Source organism: Rhinichthys klamathensis, unplaced genomic scaffold (assembly GCF_029890125.1).
Source record: "Rhinichthys klamathensis goyatoka isolate OS25496 unplaced genomic scaffold, OSU_Roscu_1.1 h1tg000225l_1, whole genome shotgun sequence".
Lineage (NCBI taxonomy): Eukaryota > Metazoa > Chordata > Actinopteri > Cypriniformes > Leuciscidae > Rhinichthys > Rhinichthys klamathensis.
The window spans coordinates 2,161,011-2,184,070 of NW_026606749.1; the positions used below are offsets into that span (position 1 = coordinate 2,161,011).

The following is a 23,060-nucleotide window of genomic DNA, read 5'->3' on the forward strand; positions in this document are numbered from 1 at the left end:
CTTTTGAAAAAATATGCTTATTGCAATGACACTGGTCTTAATAGATTCCTTGGGTCATGCCGAGAACATAGATATCAAGTTTGATGTATTTGGACGAACTTCCTGTCCGCCATCTTTATTTACTTTCAAAACCTTCTTTTTCGAACTTCACCTAGACCATTCGTCCGATTTTCACCAAAATCGAATCATATCATCTCCAGACCATGCCGACTAAAAGTTATGGATTTCGTGACGATAGAGGAAACCGTTTTCATATACCGCAGCAGCAAAGTTGAGGCATGCTGCCAAAATGACTATTAAGTCTTTATCTCTGCAATGCCTTCACATTTTGACACCAAACTTTGTATGTGTCATTGTCACCTCACTCTGACCACATCACATCAATTTCGTAATTGCGCCACCTATTTGTCGAAAGTGATAAACCATTAAATTATCTTAAAAGTTACTGTATATATGATTTTAGCCATTTATCCAAAGTTCTCTTAAAATGTCTTTAATTGCTCATTGCTGCAGTTGGTCTGCCACTCCTACCCATGATGGCATCTGTTGCCGCTTCTTGCGCTTGGCCCCGGTAATGGCTGCTTGCAGCTATATTTATACTTTTTTTTATTTGGTATCTTGCACATTATTTGGTATCAAATATCCTCTTTACTTGTCATAATGTTTACTGGTAATTTGTTACCCTAGAGCTGTCCTTTTTATATGAACACTTATTGTAAGTGTTGTAATTTGCTTGTAAGGCTGTTTAACCAAAATTGAATTGGAAACCTGCATGTTAGTATATTGATTTATTTATTTTTCTGTTATGTTTCAGTGATCTGAAACATCTTGTTTAAATGACAGTTACTGTACTTTGAAATGTGGAATAAAAATGCCAATTGTAAATTTGTCTGGTTTGAGCAATCATTATTCTTGAAAAACTGCATGTTATAAAAAAAAAAAAAAAAAAAAAAAATATATATATATATATAGCCAGAATAAGCGGCGGCAGAGCGCTCGAAAATAGCGTTTGCCTCCGGCGGGCCGCGGAAGGACGGCCTTCAATATAAAGCGCGGCGGAACGGCGGTTGGCCCGCGGGCCGGCCGCTTAACGAAGGCGGTAGGAAGGCGGCTGCCGCTTTTAAAAAGCGGCTGCCGCCGGCGGTGCGCCGTCCAACGTGTTTGCGATGTCGCCATTCTGATGCTTCTACTGCCGCCGGAGAACCGACGGTGGTCCGCCGACTCATTGCTATCTGGGAACCCCGCCCCCCCCCCCCGACTACTTTTTTCCACACAGTGCTATCAGGAATCGATAAGAGAATCGTTAAAGAATCGGATCGATAAGCAGAATCGTAAGTGGCATTGATATTGATAAAATCTTATGTTTCTTATGATAACTGAGATAATGCTGCTATATTTATTTATTTTTTTACCTTGAATGTCATTGCTCTAATTTATTTTTTATATTTTTCATATTTCATATTTTGTTCAAATGGTTAATATAGCCTATATGCTGTTCATATGTTCATTTATTAGTGTGTTATATGATTAGAATGTTGTCCCAGTTTTAAAATAAAGCACAGCAATGATATTTGAGTGTTTCTCCCTTTTCAGGAAAAGTATCGAAAAAGTATCGAAATCGCAATTCTTGACTTGGTATTGGTATCGAAACAATAATTTTGGTATCGTGACAACACTACCGCCTACCCGATCACAGTCACCTGAATTCTAATCACCAGCACCTGCACGTCATGATTACACTCCCTATATCAGCCACCACTTCCTTCACTTCAGTGTCTGGTCTCGTCTCTTCAGGACCCAAGACTGCTCACCCATGCTATCATCTACCGCTGTACTTACCTGTTGTTCTTCGTTGTCTCTGTTCATCGTCGTCATCCTGACTATCACCACCACCATCATCATCATTATCAAGGACAATCCTCTGATTCAGCTAAGTTCTCACCATTATCAGCATTTCCTGTCATCGATCATCTCTACCAGCCTTGCTCGCTCTGCATTTAAATAAAAGTTTGTTTGTTACACTTTCACCTTGTCTGCCTTCTTATGGATGTGACAGAAGACCAGACCGCCAACATGCAGAGACCGAGCGCCACTGCCATGGATTCCTTCGCTGAATTGGTGAACGCTGTTCGTCATGCACTTCCTCCACCACCCACCTCTTCTTCACCTGCTGCCTCTGCCAGTCCCATGGCCCGACCTGCGACATACAGCGGCGAGGCGGAGGATTGCAGCGGGTTTATTCTACAGTGCAATCTACATTTCGAGATGCAACCTCACCACTACACCACCGATCGAGCACGCATTGCGTTTGTGATATCACTTCTCTCCGGTCGTGCTCTTCAGTGGCCTCAATCACCATGGCAAGCCGATGTTCCTGTTACCAAGTCATTGTCAGCATTCTTTACACACTTCAAAGAAGTTTTTGGTCAAACTATTTCCCAGCTATCCGTCCATGATCAACTTTTTCACCTTCAAAAAGGTAATCAATCGGTGAGTTGCTATGCCTTACAATTCCGTACACTTGCCGTGGCAAGTGGCTGGAATGAACCTGCCCTCCTCACTGCCTATCGTCAAGGGTTAGATCCTGAGGTCCGACAATTAATGGTCATTCATGATGACAGTATGGGATTAGAGAACTTTATCCAGAAATCCATCCGGGTTGCTTAACGCCATTCTGCTTGCTCTATATTCCAACCCACTTTGCATCCTCCGCCTCTGGTACCATCTGCCGCCCTTCCAACACCAGAACCCATGCAGATTGATGCGTACCATCTTACACCGGCGGAGCGTCAAAGGAGATGGCAAAATCATCTGTGTTTATACTGTGGGGGAAAAGGACATCATCCAACTGTCCTGTTCGACCTCCACGCCCTGCGGTGAGTACCATCCAACTTTCTCCAAGAATTGCATCTCTGATCCGTACCACAGCATATCTTGTGACATCCCGTTCAACTGTTTCAGCCCAAGCTCTCATCGATTCCGGCTCAGCGAGCAACTTCATCTCCCACAAACTTCTACAAAGGCTCAATGTCAAGAGGAAACGCTGCTCCCAGAACCTAGAGATTCACACCATTTTGGGTAAGCCGCTGGGTTGTGGTCGCATCTGTTATTTCTCCCCCACCATGACGCTCCGCATCGGTTGCTTGCATTCCTTAGAGATTTATTTTTTGGTGTTGGAAGGATCCACCACGGACATCATCCTGGGACGCCCGTGGATGCTCCAACATAATCCGCAGATCAACTGGAATTCCGGAAGAGATTCTCCAGTGGGGCAAATCCTGTTACCAAGAATGCTTGTCTCCCGTGACTAAAGTTCCACGTCCTCCTTCGCATTTCTGTTCTGATCCCTCGCTCGTCTTGAATTCCACCACCATTGAGAGTCCCGATTCCAACAAAATGATAGTGATTCCCCTCAGAATACCGGGCGTTCCAGGATGTGTTCAGCAAGCGGTTGGCAACGCAATTACCACCACACCGGCCATGGGACTGCCCCATCGACCTGCTACCTGGGGCGACTCTACCCAAGGGTCGAGTCTATCCCCTGTCCATCCCGGAACAGAAGGCCATGGAGGAGTACATCAAGGAGGCACTCCGACAGGATTTCATTCGTCCGTCAACGTCCCCTGCCGCTTCCAGTTTCTTTTTTGTGGCTAAAAAGGACGGAGACTTGCGGCCATGCATCGATTACCGGACTCTCAACTCACAGACTATTAAGTACAGTTATCCCCTTCCTCTGGTCCCCTCTGCCTTGGAACAGCTACGCGGTGCTTGCGTTTTCTACAAGTTGGACCTTAGAAGTGCCTACAATTTGATTCGTATCCGCAAGGGCGACGGATGGAAGACAGCCTTTGTTACCCCTTACGGCTATTACGAATACCAGGTTATGCCATACGGTCTGTCCAATGTTCCTTCGGTCTTCCAAGGATACATGAATGAGATATTCCGAGATTTCCTCCAACGATTTGTCATTGTCTATATCGATGATATCCTGATATTCTCCCAGAATCTAACGGAACACCGTCAACATGTGAAAGAGGTCTTCCAGCGCCTCAGAGAACAACATCTCTTCTTAAAATTAGATAAATGTGAGATCCACACCTCCACGGTCCACTTTCTCGGCTACATCATCAACCAACGAGGTATCCAGATGGACCAGAGGAAGGTGGAAGCCATCCAGACCTGGCCTCAACCTGTCACCATCAAAGAACTTCAGAGATTCCTCGGATTTGCACATTTCTATCGTAGATTCATTCACAACTACAGTCTTCTCAGCTCCCCCCTGACTTCACTCCTCAAAACCCGGCCCAAGTCTCTGTCCTGGAACCCAGAAGCCACCACTGCATTCACCACTCTCAAGGAAGCTTTCGCCACTGCTCCCATCCTGATCCACCCTAATCCGGATTTACCGTTAAGTATAAGTCAAGTACACTTAAGTGTAATTTTAAGTATATTTCTGTTAAGTACATAAAGTATGTTTCTGAGAAGTATATAAAATGTAGACTGAAAGTATACTTTCTTATTTTTTAGTTTAAAAGAAGTATACTAATAGAAGACTTGAATAAACTTCTTTTTCGTAAGGGACAAGATGGAAAGAATGGAAAAATGGAAAAGAATGGCCGCAGGTGGAAAAGCGGGGTCCAGTAAGAGTGGCTCTGGAGAATGTTCTCTGCTCCAGCTGAAATAGGATCAGGAGCTCTGACATCACCATCTTTCCATTCATACAGTTTGAAGGAATCTGAAGCTCAGTGTGCAGTACTAAAGGTAATAGGCTGGTGGGTGAGAAAGGGCAAACTTGAAACACATCAGTGCTGAAAAGACCAGTTTAGACCAGAATGAGCTTCAATGCTGGTTCAGGGTGTTTTGGTGCTTGTCTAGCTGTTTGTAAATTATTTTTGTATATCTGAATACTTTGCATACGTTTTGATGTTGATTTGAATAGGGAACAGCTACAATTTTTCATATTGAGAATTTTAATGAATAGGAAAAGTGTAAAATTAAGTGATGTAAATGGACAACACACTTTCACGTGCTATCCCATTTTCATATGGTTCGAAAAAAATATGACCTCATGAAGGTAAAAATGCCCCCTAATATCATCAGAAAAAGTAAATATCACAACAAAAAAGTTCTGACATTAGTTTAATGTCTTCTCCTTTTTCACTTTTAGTCTTACTTTTTTTCTTCCTTCCTTCCAAATAGGTGAACGTGATTTTACCAAGGAATCTTGACATAAACTGTAAACTTCCCTCAAACCTAATTGGTACAACATGTAGTACAACATGTTCATTGGTACAACACCAAGTACAACATGTTCCTGGATCATATTTGTTGATCCTGGAACAACATTCCAATCAACCAATCTGATTTGAGGGAAGTTTGCAGTTTATGTCAAGTTTAGGCTTACAACCAGGATTAGTTGCTTCTACATTAGTGTTATTCATCTATTATTTCCCTCTGATTTTAGGGATAAGTTATTGGTAGGGTTGGGTTTAGGGGTAGGTATAGGGATAGGGTTATGACTAATTTTGCATCCTGAGTAAAAATTTACCATTTCCACTCAAATTGTGCTGGTGCTGGTGCTTATGCTGGTACTGAACTGGGGAAACTGTAAACTCTGTGGTGTAAATCATTAGAAATCACCTTTAAACACAGCACTTTTTCTTTTACTTTAGTCTCTGTCTAATCTGACAATGTCTTTTTTAACTTAAAAGTGACAGGCGGCGCCTTTAAAAATGCAAGATGCCAAGCAACTATATCTTTAGTGACGAAGGGACACAAGACGTGTTTTTAAAAATGTGTGCTCATCTATGAGATGTGGTGCAACGGTCAAATTTACAAGTAATTTTTCAGAAACAACAGTATATTTGAAAACCAGAAATGTACATGAAAGCGTAGTCACTGCACATTAATAAGAAAAAATTATAAGACCTGTACCAGCTCTCTCCAAAGAAAGGATAACAGTACAGCAGATAACTATAGACAGAATACAGTTACTCAACATTCAACCTGTCCTTGCCTGTCATGTCACATTAGACTAGAATATCAGACACTAGGTGATTCTCTGTCTTACCAGTGTACTCCAGGTGGGTCTGTCTGAAAATCCTGTTCTATGCACCAAAGGAGAAAACTCTGGCCTCAATGTCACCTGCAAAACAAAGAGGGACAATCACTCACTCACATATAGTCTAAACCAGGGGATTCCAATTTTTAGATGTTACTCACTCACATATAGTCTAAACCAGGGGATTCCAATTTTTAGATGTTACTCACTCACATATAGTCTAAACCAGGGGATTCCAATTTTTAGATGTTACTCACTCACATATAGTCTAAACCAGGGGATTCCAATTTTTAGATGCCATAGACCCCCAATAAGTTCATCCTTTTGTGAGGGACCCCATTCTAAAAAAGGGGGTTTATTAACTGAAAATATAGCTGTCAACGTTAACGCGTTATTGCATGCAATTAATTCAAAACTCTTAACAAATTAAAATGATTTAACACAAATAACACAAATTACTGAAGCGCTTGAAATTGCATCATTAACGTAATTTACGACACACAGTTAAATGGTCTTAGAAGTCGGAAGTTTATCACACTGAGCATTTACAATGCCACAAACACCTGTATCCCTGGGTAGAAATTTATATTTTAACCCTTTAACCCAATTACGCTTCTCTGTTTACGATCAGATAATTTTAAGCTGCTAAAATCCAGGACAATTTTCAGCCCAATGATTCAGTGAGCGAATTCTTTCAAACAATCAGTCCAAAACAGTGCTAATGTAAAGAAAACCAGGCTTATTATTACAACAGAGATGGCAGAGAGAACAGTGACTTGCATTTCCAGTTTTCAATTAATTATTCATTCCAGTGTCTGTTTATCTTTAAAACACGAGCTTGTCATTGTTACGGAAGAGCGCGAGTCCTCACGGACCGTGCTGTGCGAAATACACTCAACGGATCGTCAAAACATCCCACCGATGGCCAGATGATATGCAAACTATGTTTCTCTGCTGGATAAAGCAAACCACTGTATCACTAGTTTAATGGATGCAGATTGTAAAGACAATCAGTGACGTTCAGGAGTCGTACAGTAAGCACGCGAGTCCATTATATTGAACCACAAACTGTGTATGTGTGCTTTCAACGCACAGATGCAAGCAAAATGCAAGCACGACGTACATTCTACTAAAATGCTATTGAAGTTAGAAATGTGTATACCAATGTCGTATGTAACTTTAGAGATGGTCCCCAAATTTGTGAATATCGAACTAAGCATTTTCACATAAAGAAAACGCTTAATGTGGTTTATTGTAGTGATAAAAGACCAAATTTGGTATAACATACTATGTACAGTTAAGCAGATTAAGCCCAGAATGTTAACGCAATGCGTATCCTCCCATAGAAAACCATTATAAAGAAAATGCTAAGCGTGCAGTGTAGCGTGTTGCATTGCCCTGGTCTCATCTGCTTGCATCACCAATATAGCGAGTTTGGTCTTTTTATAGCCTACATGCATTAAGCCAAGTTAAAGTTTTTTTTTTTTTTTTTTTTTTTTTTTTACAGTGATTTAACGATTTTCTATGGCAAATAACTTTCTGGGCTCATCTGCTTGTTGTATATGGTATAGTGTTGTGTATTGTACATCAACGTGTATACTGGGTTTGATATTATATTACTGTATTAGTCTAATAAGCCATGTTAAGCATTTTCTTTATAACAGTAGTATTACAGAACAGCGTTGCACAAGCTATAATATAAGTTAAAGGAGAACTCCGGTCAATTTTAACATTGAGCTCATTTTTTTTTACATTTGGAGTGCTGTCAGTACAGACAAAAACGACAAAAATCGGTGTTGCCTACACCGTGTTATCCTCTTTTTAAAATTCGCACCCTGTTGACTTCAATGGGGCAAGTTCTAAACCTGCTTTTAGCCTCTTAACAACCTTAATGTGTCATTACAAGTGCACAGCCATGTGAGTGGTGTTATTAAGAGTGACCACGGTCAATCTGACTGCAGTAGATGTAAAAGATATTAATAAAAATGATGTTAACCCTTTCGCACGTACGTTTAAAATATTCTAACTGACCCCCCAGCGTGAGTTTTTCAAGGCGACCGTTATTTAGAACCTGTCACTTTAATGTTTCCATGGTGACGCGTCATTTCTTGTCACGTGACACAGCGCAATCACAACACAGAGCTGAATGAGTGATGATCTGCTTTTATGTCTTTTTTCCTTTTCTATTCAAAATATTCACACATGTATTAGCTATAGCATGAAACACTGATATTCCGATTGTCAAATATGTGCAAGTGGATGTGTGTTGCTGTTTAAACGTCTTTATAACGATCGCGTTAGTTGAGCTGGATGCGCGATGGGCGGCGCCATGTTAGTTTGTTTCACAGTTCAGAGAATCGGATCTGTTGTTTCTCACGAAATACATGAAAGTAAGTGGCCGGTGAACTAGGAGAAGAATAGGGTAAAATGTAAAGCTACTTACACAATGTGTATCTGATATGAATAAAACGTTTTGTCTTATTATAATGGAAATGATTATTGTAGCCGTTTCCATAGACATCAGTGTCTATTTTACTAATTCAAAATCACTGTTTTGCTAGTACTTATGTGTATTTAAATGTCTGAAACCTAAAATAAATATTATGTGGTTTAAAATACTCAATAGTTGTGATATATGACAGCACTGAGTGCGTCCGTCTCTGGCTCAGCGCCAGCCAACGCGCGAAAGCACGTTTGAATTTAGCAGTTGATCACGTGATGCACTGACCGTTCTAATCACACCAGGGTGTGATCGTACGCTCCAGGGACCAGCCAAGACTGATCACACCGGTGTGATCGTACGCTCCAGGGACCAGCCAAGACTGATCACACCGGTGTGATCGTACGCGTGAAAGGGTTAATTCAGCCAGCTCACATACCTGTATTTACTTCCTGTTTTCGTTCGAAGTCCACAGTAGTCGATTGTCGAGTTCGCGCGCGCGATCATTAGTTATATCAGTTACCAATGATCGCGCGCGCGAACTCGACAATCGACTACTGTGGACTTCGAACGAAAACAGGAAGTAAATACAGGTATGTGAGCTGGCTGAATTAACATCATTTTTATTAATATCTTTCACATCTACTGCAGTCAGATTGACCGTGGTCACTCTTAATTACACCACTCACATGGCTGTGCACTTGTAATGACAAATCAAGGATGTTAAGAGGCTAAAAGCAGGTTTAGAACTTGCCCCATTGAAGTCAACAGGGTGCGAATTTTTAAAAAGAGGATAACACGGTGTAGGCAATACCGATTTTTGTCGTTTTTGTCTGTACTGACAGCACTCCAAATGTACAAAAAAATTAGCTCAATGTTAAAATTGACCGGAGTTCTCCTTTAAGAAAACCTAACAACTGAGATGTTATTGTTACAATGTTGGTTGCAGCAGAGACAAAACAGGATCTAAGTGCAGCAGTCTTTACTGACAAATAAACTCAAATCTTTACCAAACGAATTTGCAGGATCGTGAACAAGAACAAGATCGGGGACAGAACAACCAACAAAATGCAATGTTAAGAACTGACAAATAACAAGACAGAACACAGTGTTTAAATAGACAGAGCAAATTAACAAGACACACTTGAACTGAACTAACAATCAATCAGAAACTATAGAAACAAACAGGCAGGGGGCGGAGGAAGACAGAACTGAACTAATTGACAAATTAACCAAACTTAGACAACAGAAATCAAAACAAACTGACATCATGACAGAACCCTCCCGGAAGGCATCTCCTCACACCGCAAAGCCGTAAACAGGGGTGGGAGGGTGGTAGCCCTGGAGGCCGAAGAGGATGAGGCCTAGCGGGACAGGTAGCCTCCAGTGGCGGCAGCGGCAGTTCAGGGGGGCAGGGCGAATCCGACAGTTAAGGAGGCCAGGGCAGATCTGACAGTTCAGGAGGCTACCACCCTCCCACCCCTGTTTAAGGCTTTGTGGCGTGAGGACACACCTTCCGGGAGGGAGGCGTTCTGTCATGATGTCAGTTTGTTTTGATTTCTGTTGTCTATGTTTGGTTAATTTGTCAAACCAGAGAGGATCCGACAGTTCAGGAGGCCAGGGAGGATCCGACAGTTCAGGAGGCCAGGGCGGATCCGACAGTTCAGGAGGCCAGGGCGGATCCGACAGTTCAGGAGGGACCAGGGAGGATCCGACATTTCAGGAGGCCAGGGCGGATCCGACAGTTCAGGAGGGACCAGGGAGGATCCGACAGTTCAGGAGGCCAGGGAGGATCCGACAGTTCAGGAGGCCTGGGAAGATCCGACAGTTCAGGAGGCCAGGGCGGATCAGACAGTTCAGGAGGCCAGGGAGGATCGGCCTTCGAGGCCTTGCCATGGGAGCCATAGCTTGGCCACTATGGCCGGGGACGTATAGCTGCCACCCCATTTTCTTGGGAGGAGCTCTGGGGTTATTAACTGGATTGGGTTCATGGGCTGGAGGAGCGGGCTCTGGGCTGAACTCAGGGGCTGGAGCAGTCACAGGACTCTGGTCAGGGGCTGGAGCCGTCACTGGACGCAGATCAGGGCCTGGCGGGGCGATGGCTCCTTCCACCTCACCTACTGTGTAGGACGAACCACTTAGCCACAGGACATCCTTGATGTACCACTGCAGGGAACAAGTTGTTGTTGAAACCGCTGGAACCTGTTTGACAAGATGATAGTCCAACCCGCTCCAAAACACTGTTTTTAAGGTGCCCTCATTTTAAAGTACCATGTAGGAGAGCTCTAAAAATTCCTCCACATAATCCTCAATCAGGAGGCCATCTTGTGTCCTGGAGAGGAGAAGGCAATCTACTGCTATTCCTGCAGTTCCCGGATGTGCAGTGTTGAATTTTCTGTCGAATTTGAACCATTGAATTTGTGGAAGCAAATTTGTAAAGCGAAATAAAATGGAAGGAAAATTGCCTGTAAAATTGACCGAAAATTTTGTAGGTTGTATTTTTAAACAGACCAAATATTTTGGAAGTGAAATCTGAAAGATGAATTTGGATTATTGAATTTTTAATAATGAAAATGTGTTTGAAATGTTTTTAATTGAAATTTTCACAACTTAAATATACAACCATGTTAAATTTCAGCCCATAAATTCCTAAAAATACATTGCATTAAAATGCAAGCATGGTTAATTGAATGCATATTTTTTCAATTAGTGCAATTCATCAAGATTTCTTGTTTCAAATACATTTGGCATTAATTTTCTTCCATTTGTTCCTTATCTAGCTGCCTTTGTTTGTATAGTGTATATACTGTATACTCCGGTGCGTAAGTCACTCCTTGTTGGTTCTTGTTTATGTATTGTGTGGTTAATGTTCCTGTGATAATTGTAGTGTTCTTCTAAGTGTTTAAGTTTAATAAGTTTAATTTCTATCGTTGTCTCCTTTGTGCACTGCAACCACCTCTCATCTAACATAAAGTGACAGCAGCATAATATATTTGTCTGTGTCATTAACGTTAAAGGCACACTATGCAAGAATTGTACCTTAATATAACAGCTTCAAAGTCATTTCGGTGGTAAACAAACTCATAGTAGGGTGAATCATCCTGGTAGTAAAGCTTGGGGGGGACGCCGCTGGAAAAACCAGCAATGCAAGTTTGAGAGGAGCGTCCCCGACAAATCTCGCGAGAATCACAACATGCTTTACGGCAACGACGTCACACACATCAACCACAACATGAAGCACGAAGACACTTGAGCGCATTTCAGACGTGATACTCGACGATGGAAAAAGCAAAGAAAACGCGGTCGGAAGAGACTAGGAAAAGGAAAAGGAAAAGAGAATGACCCTCTCAACCCGTAAATAAATGCATCGATCCGCAAGTTTTGTTTGAGTTCTTTAATGGTCTAGTGGTAGATCTTTTGCCAAGCGTGTCAGAGGCAAGCGGCAACCTCCCCGTCTCTCTCTTGAAACCAACACGGAAGTGAATTAAACTGCAATTCATCAACTGGCCGCTTGAGGCTGACAGCAAAAGGGAGTCAAATCTGTATCTCCCCCATGTTAAAATCCCCAACTTCACAGCAGAAAAAATTATGTTTACAACCTGGTGGCAAATAGTTGTTTTGGTCTATATTGCTAATTTTGCCCTTCATGACGACTGTGAGGGGGGTGAATTTTTTTACAACTCATCCATTTAAATTATATTAAGCCTTACAGTTCTGCATAATTAAGGGCGTGGCCACTTGAGTGACAGGTGGATTGCCGCTGCTGTTGTCACTGCTAGTCGTTTGTCTGCTGTCTGTTAGCGTCACCCTCAGCTGTGTTTGTGCTTTTTTCGGGATTATTTCATACAATTTAATACACGTATTATACCTTCGCCCATGCACGCCGTTGGATTCTGTTGTTGTCGAGTATGGAGAGAACAACCAGCGCTGTATTTCCAGTTGTTTCCCTCGCATGCACTAATGGATGTCTGACAATTTCATTGCTTTTTGGAGTTTAGATTTAAAAAACGTCTGTAGATATAGAGACCACACTCGTTATGTGGTGCTGTTGCTCTCAGATATGCTTATTTAAATTTTTAGTGTAAAATAAAAAGTACCGTCAGATGAAATCCTGCAGGTGTCTGCTTTCTCTCCGTCCATGCAATAGATGCACACACTTAAATGAGCACAGATTTCTAGTTCATTTACTTGAACTTCTGAAGTAATATCTTTGGTTTAACCCATCTGAGAAATTGAGAGGCGGCCAAAATCAGATTTTAAAATGGACTGAATAAAGCTCTTTGCGAACTTGACGTGCGATGCCGCGCTGACTGACATGTATGCGCACGAATCACTGTTACACGCACAAGCTCAGAGGAATATTGTAAGTTACTGTCTGCATGATAATACATTTTTAACTAGCAGAATAATAATGCAAAACGATACACATAGTTGACTGCTTGTATGTTGTGAGAAATGTGTGTGATCTGTGTTATGTACTGTTGTATACATGCTGCTCTTAACTAATTGCCTTGTCGGATTAATAAAGTTGATAAAAAAGTAAAGTAAATAGTCTCACTTGTAGTTACGTCTATTAACTATTGTAGTATGTCGAAGGGCAAAAACATTAACTTTAACTATTGGCTTTACTTCTTCAAACTGCTGTCACTTTAGCGCGAGACCAGTAGCATATAGCATTAGCACCTCAGCTTCACCCACGTCCCGCCTCTTTGCCCATTTTCTGTTATCCGGTAGTGACGAGAGGTGACGCGCTGCCAAGATGGCGATGCCCACTTTAGGCTTCAAAAACGCTCTTCAGAAACCTATGGGTGACGTCACGGATACTACGTCCATATTTTTTTACAGTCTATGGTCAGAGGTTACAGGTTCTACTTTTTTTCTCTCTCATCAAAACTGAATATGTTCATCAGTGGTTACAGTCTACACTCACCGGCCACTTTATTAGGTACCCCATGCTAGTAACGGGTTGGACCCCCTTTTGCCTTCAGAACTGCCTCAATTCTTCGTGGCATAGATTCAACAAGGTGCTGGAAGCATTCCTCAGGGAGTTTGGTCCATATTGACATGATGGCATCACACAGTTGCCGCAGATTTGTCGGCTGCACATCCATGATGCGAATCTCCCGTTCCACCACATCCCAAAGATGCTCTATTGGGTTGAGATCTGGTGACTGTGGAGGCCATTTTAGTACAGTGAACTCATTGTCATGTTCAAGAAACCAATTTGAAATGATTAGAGCTTTGTGACATGGTGGAAGTAGCCATCAGAGGATGGGTACATGGTGGCCATAAAGGGATGGACATGGTCAGAAACAATGCTCAGGTAGGCCGTGGCATTTAAACGATGCCCAATTGGCACTAAGGGGCCTAAAGTGTGCCAGGAAAACATCCCCCACACCATTACACCACCACCACCAGCCTGCACAGTGGTAACAAGGCATGATGGTTCCATGTTCTCATTCTGTTTACGCCAAATTCTGACTCTAACATCTGAATGTCTCAACAGAAATCGAGACTCATCAGACCAGGCAACATTTTTCCAGTCTTCAACTGTTCAATTTTGGTGAGCTCTTGCAAATTGTAGCCTCTTTTTCCTATTTGTAGTGGAGATGAGTGGTACCCGGTGGAGTCTTCTGCTGTTGTAGCCCATCCGCCTCAAGGTTGTGCGTGTTGTGGCTTCACAAATGCTTTGCTGCATACCTCGGTTGTAACGAGTGGTTATTTCAGTCACTGTTGCCCTTCTATCAGCTCGAACCAGTCTGGCCATTCTCCTCTGACCTCTGGCATCAACAAGGCATTTCCGCCCACAGAACTGCCGCTCACTGGATGTTTTTTCTTTTTCGGACCATTCTCTGTAAACCCTAGAGATGGTTGTGCGTGAAAATCCCAGTAGATTAGCAGTTTCTGAAATACTCAGACCAACCCTTCTGGCACCAACAATCATGCCACGTTCAAAGTAACTCAAATCAACTTTCTTCCCCATACTGATGCTCGGTTTGAACTGCAGGAGATTGTCTTGACCATGTCTACATGCCTAAATGCACTGAGTTGCCGCCATGTGATTGGCTGCTTAGAAATTAAGTGTTAACGAGCAGTTGGACAGGTGTACCTAATAAAGTGGCCGGTGAGTGTATATCAAGCAGGGACACAAATTTTTGTGCATTTTATTTTATCCGGGATGAATGAGAGTCTCCGCAACTGCGATATATTGAAGAGCGCGTCCGAGTGAAGACTGCGCGCGCGCCGCCACAAGAGACACTATGTTTCCATGACACTGATAGCAGCGGACACGAGCGCTCAGCTTGAGTTCAAAAACACATTTTAGCACTAGATCTCTTATTTAATGCAAAAAATGCACACTATGCAAGATTTGTACCGTAATATAACAGCTTCAAAGGCGTATCAGGCTGTGAGTGCAGAGACCAGTCTATGGCAGAGACGCTCTGCGTGAGTGGTATTTACGACAGTAACATTAAATACAAGTACTCCACAGCGACTCTAGGGGTCGCTGTTTGACAAAAACGGAATTCCTGCATAGTGTGCCTTTAATCAATCAGCAAAAGACAACTGCTCTTGACTGAACAACTTTTGTAGCTTTAATAAGAATCTGTGTATATTTAATTCAGTGTTATTTTTACATTTGATTATTTAATTTCTTACTTTAATACCTAAAAAAAAAAAAAATCACAGTTTATTTCATTTGAAGCCTTTATTATATTGTATTTTTCCTGTTGTTTGTAATTATCATCTTTGAGTTTTCATGTATGCTTGACACTTTTTTTTGGCAAAAATGACCTTTATTGTCTTGTCCAAGATCTTGAGAAACACATATTCAGTTAAATGTGTCAGACATCTTACCTGGTAGTGTACTGTATGTCACAGCAGCTGACGATGTTAAAGTATACGTGTGTTTGTTAAAGAGTGTAAAAGAGAATGTGTATGTGCCATTTATTTACAATAAATGAGGGTCTTTCATTTCCCTGTAAGCATTCAGAGGGACACCTGAGAGGGCTAAAAAAAGAACTCGTCTGGGGTGGGGACCAGTCACACCTCTTGTCCATAAACTCACATACATACACTAATACATGAAAATATGTACACACACTTAAACAAACAGCCTCAAAACTAGGGCTATGATGGCCTTCCCAGCTAATGTAACAAGAAAACCATAGACTGGACCACTCCTTCAAATAAAAATGTGATCTGAAGTACACGCAGGGACCCCTGCACTTCAAACATATATTTGTAGCCACAACATACTTTGTGGTGGGCTTTTCTGGAAGATGTGTTATTAACTGTAAAAACAGCACTGTTTACACAGTATGTAACGCTGCCAATATTTGTCCAATAGTAATATAGTCTCTCTTGGAAAAGGTGAGCTCAGCATATTATTGTCACTGCTGTTAAAATGCTGTCACAGCACAGGATCACAAGTTTGGACCTTGGCAGATTAAACCAAGATGGGTCAAACCAACTGTATCCAACCAGAAAGCGTAGGAGAACTCAAAGAAAATTCATCACATATGAGTCACCTTACTTCCAGTAAAGAGCCTCACTGAGCACCCTAACAGTCTCATTCCTGACTTACCACTCGCTATTACGGTTTCTTGTGTTGCTTACTGGAAAAGCCCTCATTATTTTACCAAAAGAGGATCAGCATCTTTACAGTGTATAAAGTTAGTGTAGCGACTTGTAGGATGAAAATCATTAAAATGTTTTTTGGAAAAAGTTATAAAACACTGTTAAATAGTAGTTCACTGACTAAGACAGAGACGTTTTAGATGGAAAAGAGGCAATCACTTATTTCATTTAAAAAAAGAGTGGGTGAGGATTAGAATGGCGGTTTTGTAATGGATTATAAATATAAAAAAGAACATGTTTGTACTTGTTTTGACAAAAATCTAAAGAAAATCCATCCTCCTCCAGAACATACAAAACCATACAGATAAAAACAGTATATATTGGGTCATTCTCATTTTGTCACAGTTTGGGTTTTGTTTCTTGTTCCTGGTTCTTGTCTGTCATGTGATCCCCTGTTCTAGTCATGTCATCTTGCCTTGTGTTCCCTTGTCTGTTGTGTCATGTTGTCATTGGTTGATTGTTTAAATGTTCACAGTTGTTCACTCGTCATTAGTCCTGCATGTATTTAAACTCTCATGTTTGCCCTGTGTCTTTGTCGAGTATTGTTAGTTCTATGCCCCGGCTCCAGTATCTTGTTCGTTAGTCTTGGTTTGTGCTCCTGTTTTAGTTTAGAGTTTTCCATGCCTTGTCATGCTTTTGTTTTGTGTTTATCTTGTTTTGGTAATAAATTGTGTTTGGGTTCTCACCTCAACTTGCTTCCAGTGGACTTAATCGTTACACATTTCAGCCCCATCACTGTAGATTTGGAAATTATATATATATATATATGTATATATATATATATATATATATATATATATATATATATATATATATATATATATAATATTAATAATAATAACAACTATATACTAATAATAAGATAACAGAGTTCATTCTGGCAATGTTACACAGTTTTGGGTTGCCCTGTAAGTATGTAAGTAAATAAATAACATTTCTCAGGTTTTGAATGTAAAAATGTTATAGCCTTGAAGATCAGTGCAAAAAATGTCTAGTATCAGGCTTAGAAAGCAAAGTCTATAGGCACATATAGTTCTTAGTACTAGAATAGTACTTATGCACTATTCTAGTGTGAGTAGTGTGTTCACACTGAAAATTCCAAAAGGAAAAAGTGCTTTTTAAATCTCTGATGATGTACTTAAAGGCAGGGTAGGTGATTTGTTCTAGAAAATGTTTTTTGTTATGCTGGTTGAAAGTCTCTTCACACCTTGATAGCAATCACTAAGTTAAGTGGTCTAAATGTATTTATATATATCGTCTGTGAAAGGCGTAGGACCATAAAATGTTCGAAGTCAGCGCGAGCACCGCAAACGAAACAGCAGCCAACTTTTACAGTTCCTCCTGTACCAAAACGAGCTTATGCTGCGTTCACGCAGTAACTACTGTCATTTGAAAGAGATGTAATTCTGTGACGTTATACTCGGAGCGGTTTGTGACTCAAATTTATGCGTTTATATTGGCAATGCAGAAATTAATCTGCAGCAGTCAGGTGGTACATGTCAGTGCTCTTTAAGGTATGTTCATTATTTTTTTAATGTTATGTGCTTTGAGACATGAGGTAGTTTAAGGCCCCGATCACACCATACGCGTTTTTTTGCAGTGAGAGGCGCCTTTTTTGAATTGTTTTCCTATGGGTGTGTGTTCTGAGCGCTGTTTATGCGCCCCAGGCGCCTCGCGTTTTACCCATAGACAGTAAAAGAAATGCACACAGCGACCCCATAGATTTCAATGGAGAAAAGTCAATTAGAAGCACTCACTTCCTGATGGCTGAGCGTACTGCGCAGGCTTAAACTGAGCTTGACGACGTAGATGTGACGTGAGCAACCTGTCTGACAGTTGTAAGTCTTCTAGTAGCTGTGCCAAGAGAAATCTGAATCATTCCCTTCCGAATCTTGCAGAGACTGAGAGCGTGAGTAGGAGCTGTCCATGAGCTAGCAGCAGGAGCAACTTTATGACTCTCTGTGTGCTTCTCCCTTGACTTTATGCCTCCACGTCCCCCCGATTGCCCGTGAGCTTCTCCTCCTGTCTATACGGTAATTTCTCTACTGTGCGACAGAGAGTCGCGTGGTTATGACGCAATCATTAGTGTATTTTTACAAAAGCGGGGCCATAACGTAAGATACAAAGTAATGGAGCCTTTAATACATTGTCGTGTTTCTTTAGAAATAAATAATGGACAAATGGAGTCTTTGGACGCCTCAGATGTAAAGTTATTCTCTGTCAAAGTGACGCCAAAATGAATGGGAGTCAATGGAATGCTAACAGCAGGTGATGGTCTGCTACAATGGCGGCCTCCAAGGGAAGCTTCAGTTTCCGGCTGATGGATTACCCCCTTGGTTTTACCGCCTGCTGCGCCTATTTATATAGGAAATAGCGCCCGACGTCATCGCGTTTTTTTCCACTGTCCAATTGAATGAATGGAGAGGCGGGCCTTCCGTTGTACTGATGAAAGCTACAGTTGCTTTGAACGCCAAGAGAGTGCGATGATGGAGGAGAAACTTGTGGTGCTCTCGCTGGTTACCAGGAGCTTAACGACTTCACGAACCGTAACTTCCACAATGTTAACAGAAAGTAAATAAAATTAATTAAATGCTGATTTGACGTTTACTTGACTGACAGGACAGCTGTTTCGGTGGTTGCCTAGCAACATTACAAAAATGCAGCGCACTGCTTGTTCTGTGTGAATGGGGCAGTGCTTTGCACCTCGCTTTTTCGAACCTGAAAAACGCGTTTGGTGTGATCGGGGCCTAACGCTGTCTCTCGTGACGCTTTTGTTTGCTCCCTGCTGTATTCATGTGTTTTTAAATGTGACTTAAACTTGCTTAAACTTACTTACTTAAAATGTGTAATTGAGTCAAAACAGTGCCAGGAATAGGAATTGCATGCAAACGAAGATCTGCTGCAAGGAGAATTGTAATGGGCAAAGTAGCTCTATGATGAGAAAAAAACAGGTATGATTCAGCATTCTATCTTTTCTGGTAACAGATCTGGTGACCTCAGATCAGATCATGTCCTGTTTTTGGTTCGTTTAGATGTCCTTGGTACATGTTGCGTACACATTTCTGTCAAAGCATACCAGAGTCCCCTTTTCAGGGGTCTCGGTCCGCTTGTTTGGTACACACCAGGGTTCAGATAGCAGCGTTCACACTTATTTAAATGAACAGAGCAATCGCACCAGAGTCCAAACCTGCCAAGATGAACACACTCTTAGTAAAAGAGTACATAGCGAATGCATGATGTTTTCATGTCAATCAAAACAATTTTGAAATATTTTTGCAGAACTAGCAGTGTCATCTCTGGCTCTTGATTTCTAGAAGGGCAAAATCAATAAGATGCCCTGCACAACACAAGGGAACATACAAACGTCCCTATTTTCATTTCAAGCAAAAATGCACTGAAACCGTCCACACCAAATGGCCTTATTATGGCAGATAACTCAGGTGAACTAAAAGTATAACAAATCTACTATGCAAATAATGTGATTTAAAAGCGCAAAACACATTCCTCATCCAGTTTGCAGGACAAAGGACAGCTCCCTTTGCCAAGCTTTTCCAATCTACATTTACCTGAAAATATCAAGCTTATTACTTAGCTTCACACATCATCAGGCCTGCAAACACTTTTAGTACACACATAGAGAAATTATGGACATGTGCGGATCCCCTGCATACTATTGTCTTGTCTTAACCGCTGAGGCTGAGCGGAGATGAAAGGATTATGTGATGCTATTCATAAAAAAATATAAAAGTAAAACAAGATTGGAGTATATAGGCAACTGCACTAGTTACCACCACAAGGTAGTGGTTTGAAACTGTCTGAACATGCTCAGTGCATGTTGCTTCAGATGAGCCGCTGAATGGATCAATGCTAATGGTGTCAGGCAGGATGTATTAACACTCAGCTAATGTTAAACAGGATGCAAATCTTTGTGTTATACAGACCCAAGCTTGAATCTTGATGTTCACTGACACTGTGTAATGTCCAACCCAGGAACATTGGAAAAACTTGCTTAAGGCAACATTTCTGCAAAATGATATTCGTAGCTCATTGTTTTTGTGTGTTTCGAGACACTTTAAAATGTCCAGTGAGTTATCCAAGTTTTATCCAAAACAATTGAAAGTGAATCTTGCAACGTTTTATTATGTTTGTTGTTGTACATATTGCGGCAGTTCAGAAATTAAATGTCCGGGAAGTGGCGATAAAAGGTTAATGCTCCTTTGAAAATAACATACCACTTACACTAAACACATCCTAAACCTAACCGGTTGTGTTAACAAAATAACATAACATGAAATAAAAATGCATGTGCTGACCTAACCATGCCATTTTAGCTTGCTTCTAATCTTTTGCAGAGCTCAATGCTGTACCAGGTGAGCTACCGGGAAAGTTTTCTACGTCAGAAAAGCCATACATAAGGAGCTGGTTATTTGATGCAAATGTAAAAATGTATTCGTTTACAAAGCATGCACTATTTTAAAAGTATTTTGAGGTCATAACATAGCATCATGCAAGGAATAATCGATAATCTGGCCATGTAATCATAATTTGTGCAAAACGTTGTTGGGGTTTTACTGCCACTAATGTTCATTTCAGCTGGAAACTACCTTGAATCGTATGCAAATGTACGACTTTGCAAAAATGTATAAAGGAACATTTTCCAGTGAGCCTAGGGTGTTAATGCCACAACTGGTGTTACCAGCAACAATTTAAAATGAAACAAAGCAGCTAAAAATCTGTTCTCTAAAAAAACAAGTCCAATTTTGACTATCCTGCATTTTTGTGAGCAAAGAAAATAGTAAGTGAGGAGAAAGATTTATTATGAAAGGGACAATGGCTGCACCCCATGAGAGCAGTGCAGGCAAACAGATCAGTTCTGATAGCAAGGTGATGTCATGCGGAGAGGGACCAGACATATGTTCTCTCATTTCACCCACACTGAATTAAGAGACAGGCTATGGCACACTTCCAAATCCCCCCTGCCCTGAAATCTATAGTATTCATAGATAGATAGACGCAGCGTTGTAAACCACGCCACTTTTAAAAAATATGCCTCAAGAAAAACAGATTTAACAGCAGATATGGCCCGTTGAGGGATCTGTGACTTTGTTCATATGGACATCTGACAGCTAAGCAGGGTTTGTTTTTTAGCAATAGTGTACACCCTTTAATGAGAAATGGTCAGGAAAAAAAATGCAGATGAAAAATCTACATGTAAGTGCCTTTCTACTTGTTATTTTGCACTTTTTGTTGGCAAAGGTTTATTTATTATTATTTCAATATTATTATTGTGTTTTGACACTTCAATTCCAGTATCTAAATATTCTTAAGAGTAAAGTTCATTGTCATTTGAAATGCTGTAGGCCTACTCGCATTATTATTCTGTTATATTATTATTATATATTCAGTGGCATAAAATATTCTTAAAATGAGAATAGTAGTTTTCATGACAGGCCTAGTCAAGCCCCAGCATTGTTCTAGGTTCCAAACAAGATGTGCTTCAGCACCGTGGACAGGGGCAAAGCAGGCGGGCCAAGGACACAACATGCACATTAAACCACTCATCCCAAATCACAACAGGAAGTCAAGGAGCACCTGGCATCCCACTTGAGTTTGGATTAAGTCGAACCTTTATAATGCATCTACCTTTAATCTTATACACAAAACGTGTCCTACCACAGATAGAAGGAGGGATCCAGCCGCAGATTTCCATGCATCTAACTCACAATCTGGACTGGACTAATAATCTGCATTAAAAGCCTCTTAAGGCAAAGGCAAGAAGATAAATAGATATTTTGAATGGCAAACAATGAGATACAGAAATAAATCAGTACTAATACACCTTGAAATGTCTAGTAGATAAACTTCTAAAGGCCCCATCAAAATATGTTTTTTTCTTTTCGCTTAGGTGTAAAAAAATAAATAAAAGTTTTAAATATCTGAGCAGCAGTATACTGTTATCAAATTAATTTCAATAAGAATTACAACTTCAATTTCTACTATAAAGCAGCTCTCAAATGTGTTCATGTTTTTACTCGCATCTGACCTTGAAAGTTTCCATGTCAAAGAAAGCAGAATCGCAAATCCCACCAACCTATTTCATAATTGCCATGGACCAATGGTAGTTTTAAGGTGTTTACACAGTATTGTAAAAAAAAGTATTTTAAAAATATCTGTCAAATGTAAAGGCTAATAATATATTTATTCACTAACCTGCAGCAGTCCTATGTCTTCTCATTAAACAGTATTTTTCTCTTAGCCTACTTATATTCTATACCTGTTGAGGTCACATTTTTTAATGAATTTGACTAATAAAAAGTATTTCTTGTGTGCATTCGTGCTTTATTCCTGTCTTTTTAAAATAGTTGAATGAATGAATACTCGCGAGGTGCCAACGATCAGAACCATAGATCAGAACCGCACGCAGCGTAGAGGAGAATGACAGTCAACTTCTTTGTATATTAATTAAGCATTTTGGGCATGAACATGTAAATAGTAAAACGATTGACATTGAAAAATGACACTGAATGATTAAAATATTTAATCCAAATAAATAAATGTTCGTGGTTCGTACTGATGTTATTCATCTGTTCTCACACATTTCAGCGTCGCGGTCACTAGTTTAGACGAACACTGACACCCTGTGGTGAAATAATGGCGTATTTTTAACAGCCGCAGCTTTCTCAGATTGGCTTGGTTTGGATTAAACTTCATGTTCCGATGAGTTTGGAAAATTCTGCACACAGTAAACATCAGATCATCCCTTCTTCTGTCAATAAAAAAGTCCAAAATATAAAATATTATTATAGACACTTTTTTTAGTTGGCGTTTGTTCAACTCATTGACCACAGTACATTGAAAGTAAACATAACCGGAAATAAGTGATATGTATTGTTTCCAAACGGAAGTGCGTCACGAAGT

General features: G+C 40.7%; 1 protein-coding gene across 1 annotated transcript in view; it reads right to left on the reverse strand.

Annotated features, from left to right (window-relative positions):
- hivep3a (HIVEP zinc finger 3a) overlaps window positions 1–6,105 on the reverse strand; it is a 41,108-nt gene extending 35,003 nt beyond the window's left edge. The window contains exon 1 of the mRNA XM_056264867.1: window positions 6,071–6,105. The gene's annotated coding sequence lies outside the window, so the exon portion shown is untranslated. The remainder of the gene's footprint in view (window positions 1–6,070) is intronic.
- Window positions 6,106–23,060: the final 16,955 nt, after the last annotated feature.